Genomic DNA, 4,260 nt, shown 5'->3' on the forward strand with positions numbered 1-4,260 from the left:
ACCAAACTCAGTCACCAGCTTCTGCAGTTTCTCACATGAATCAGCCACCAGCGCTGTATCATCAGCGAACAACAACTGACTCACTTCCCAAGCTCTCTCATCCACAACAGACTTCATACTTGCCCCTCTTTCCAAAACTCTTGCATTCACCTCCCTAACAATCTCTCTCTCATACTATTCGCCATTTCTCGCATCAGCGAGGTGGTGTTAAGAACAGAGGACTGGGCCTCTGAGGAAACATCCTCATCCAGCCCCCTTCTCTGTTCCTTCCCTTGGAAAAGAAAAAAAGGAAAAAAACGAGAGGGGAGGATTTCCAGCCCCCCGCTCCCTTCCCTTTTAGTCGCCTTCTATGACACGCAGGGAATACGTGGGAAGTATTCTTTCTCCCCTATCCCCAGAGATAATATATATATATATATATATATATATATATATATATATATATATATATATATATATATAGAAGGCGACTAAAAGGTGAGGGAGCAGGGGGCTGGAAATCCTCCCCTCTTTTTTTTTTTTCTAAGTTTTGTGGGGCCTGGATGTGGAGAGGGAGCTGTGGATTGGATTCGGTGCATTATACACGACAGCTAGAGACTGAGTGTGAATGATATACCTTCTCCAGATCCATAAATTCTACATACAAATCCATTTGCTTTTCTAAATATTTCTCACATACATTCTTCAAAGCAAACACCTGATCCACACATCCTCTACCACTTCTGAAACCATACTGCTCTTCCCAAATCTGATGCTCTGTACATGCATTCACCCTCTTAATCAATACCCTCCCATATAATTTCCCAGGAATACTCAACAAACTTATACCTCTGTAATTTGAGCACTCACTTTTATTCCCTTTGCCTTTGTACAATGTCACTATGCAAGTATTCCACCAATCCTCAGGCACCTCATCATGAGTCATACATACATTAAATAACCTTACCAACCAGTCAACAATACAGTCACCCCCTTTTTTAATAAATTCCACTGTAGTACCATCCAAACCCTCTGCCTTGCCAGCTTTCATCTTCTGCAAAGCTTTTACAACCTCTTCTCTGTTTACCAAACCATTCTCCCTGACCCTCACACTTCGCACATCACCTCAACCAAAACACCCTATATCTGCCACTCTTATCATCAAACACAATGAACAAACCATCAAAATACTCACTCCATCTCCCTCTCACTTTACCACTACTTGTTATTACCTCCCTATTAGCCCCCTTCACCGATGTTCCCATTTGTTCTCTTGTCTTATGCACTTTATTTATCGCCTTCCAAATCATTTTTTTACTCTCCATAAAATTAAATGATACTCTCTCACCCCAACTCTCATTTGCCCTCTTTTTCACCTCTTGTAACTTTCTCTTGACCTCCTGCCACTTTCTTTTATACTTCTCCCAGTCATTTCCATTACTTCCATGCAAAAATCATCCAAATGCCTCTCTCTTCTCTTTCACCAACAATCTTACTTCTTCATCCCACCACTCACTACTCTTTCTAATCTGCCCACCTCCCACCTCTCTCATGCCACAAGCATCTTTTGCACACGCCATCACTGCTTCTTTAAATACATCCCATTTCGACCCCCCACTCCCCTTATGTCAGTTGCTCTCACCTTTTTCCATTCTGCACTCAATTTCTCCTGTTACTTCCTCACACAAGTCTCTTTTCCAAGCTCACTTACTCTCACCACTCTCTTCTCTCCAATGTTCTCTCTTCTTTTCTGAAAACCTCTACAAATCTTCACCTTTACCCCCACAAGATAATGATCAGACATCCCTCCAGCTGCCCCTCTCAGCACATTAACATCCAAAAGTCTCTCTTTCACACACCTATCAATTAACACGTAATCCAATAATGCTCTCTGGCCATCTCTCCTACTTACATACATATACTTATGTATATCATTCTTTTTAAACCAGGTATTCCCAATCACCAGTCGTTTTTCAGCACACAAATCTACAAGCCCTTCACCATTTCCATTTACAACACTGAACACCCCATGTACACCGATTATACCCTCAACTGCCACATTACTCGCCTTTGCATTCAAAGCACCCATCACTATAACCTAGTGTCATGCATCAAAGCTGCTAACACTCACTCAGCTGCTCCCAAAACACTTCCTCTCATGATCTTTCTTCTCATGACCAGATGCATAGGCACCAATAATCACCCATCTCTCTCCATCCAGTTTCAGTTTTACCCATATCAATCCAGAGTTTACTTTCTTACACTCTACCACATAATTTAACAACTTTTGCTTCAGGAGCAGTGCTACTCCTTCCTTTGCTCTTGTCCTCTCACCAACCCCTGACTTTACTCCCAAGACATTCCCAAACCACTCTTCCCCTTCACCCTTGAGCTTCTTTTCACTCAGAGCCAAAACATCCAGGTTCCTTTCCTCAAACATACTACCTGTCTCTCCGTCTTTTTCTCATCTTGGTTACATCCACAAACATTTAGACACCCCAATCTGAGCATTCGAGGAGGATAAGCACTCCCCGCATGACTCCTTCTTCTGTTTCCCCATTTAGAAAGTTAAAATAGGAGAGGAAGGTTTCTAGCCCCCCATTCTCATTTTTTAGATATCTGGGAGTGGATCTGGCAGCGGATGGAACCATGGAAGCGGAAGTGGATCATAGGGTGGGGGAGGGGGCGAAATTCTGGGAGCCTTGAAGAATGTGTGGAAGTCGAGAACATTATCTCGGAAAGCAAAAATGGGTATGTTTGAAGGAATAGTGGTTCCAACAATGTTGTATGGTTGCGAGGCGTGGACTATGGATAGAGTTGTGCGCAGGAGGATGGATGTGCTGGAAATGAGATGTTTGAGGACAATGTGTGGTGTGAGGTGGTTTGATCGAGTAAGTAACGTAAGGGTAAGAGAGATGTGTGGAAATAAAAAGAGCGTGGTTGAGAGAGCAGAAGAGGGTGTTTTGAAATGGTTTGGTCACATGGAGAGAATGAGTGAGGAAAGATTGACCAAGAGGATATATGTGTCGGAGGTGGAGGGAACGAGGAGAAGAGGGAGACCAAATTGGAGGTGGAAAGATGGAGTGAAAAAGATTTTGTGTGATCGGGGCCTGAACATGCAGGAGGGTGAAAGGAGGGCAAAGAATAGAGTGAATTGGAGCGATGTGGTATACCGGGGTTGACGTGCTGTCAGTGGATTGAATCAAGGCATGTGTATGGGGGTGGGTTGGGCCATTTCTTTCGTCTGTTTCCTTGCGCTACCTCGCAAACGCGGGAGACAGCGACAAAGCAAAAAAAAAATATATAGATATATAATATATATATATATGCACATATCTGCTGTCATTTTTTTTTCAGAAAAAGGGGTTTGGATGAGAAGATATTGTTAGCTGAAAATCTGCACAATTATTATCGGAATCTGAATTTCCCATGAAAATGAGGTTAATGAAATCATGCAACCACTGCAAAACAAAGGCCAAGATTATAGAACAGTCGAAGAACACGGTTAAAAGTACTGTATCAGGCGAATGTAGATGGTACAATGAAAAATTCAAGGAAATCAAACTGGCATATGGAGAGGCGTTGCATGGGTACTGGTGCTGCTCCAGGAGAGACTTGTCACGTGGCCAAAGAAGCATGGCGCTTCTACACGGGATAGGGAGAATAAAAGACTTTAGTTTATCACATGCTGTACAGGAAGACAATTATACGTAATTAAAACTAAGAACAGCTTCAAAATTAGTTCATAAGCTATATAACATACAAAGAAAGGTTTTGGTAAACAGCACTTCAGTCAGACGAGACTTGATGGGGCTTTAAATCACCCAATGGCTTTGAAAGTCTATATTGTTCTCAGTTCATTCATTCTATCATCGTCTGAAGGCCAGCATGGAGTAAAACATTGGATTACTCTTGTAGACACATACACAGACAAAGAAACAAGAAAATAAGCATACCTAGTGCCAGAATGATCAATTCTTGGAGTGCTTTGCAAGGTTCTGTAGCATATAGCCTAGTGTGAATGCATCCAAATATAATGAAAACAGGTGAGAAAGAGAGCCAAAGGAGGTTTCATTGGGATTCATTTCATTAAAAGTTTAAACCCCTTACCATTTACGGCTAGTCACTTAAAATGAAATATAAATGTAATATGTGTCCACAAGAAATCAGCATTAGATTCATAACATTATCAGATATAAAGAGAAAGAAATATAGGTTATTTTTTTCAATAACTTTAAGGATGGCTCAGAAAATTATATAACCCATTTATTTTTTTTACCC

The sequence above is a fragment of the Panulirus ornatus genome, chromosome 63, assembly GCF_036320965.1.
Source record: "Panulirus ornatus isolate Po-2019 chromosome 63, ASM3632096v1, whole genome shotgun sequence".
Classification (NCBI taxonomy): Eukaryota; Metazoa; Arthropoda; class Malacostraca; order Decapoda; family Palinuridae; genus Panulirus; species Panulirus ornatus.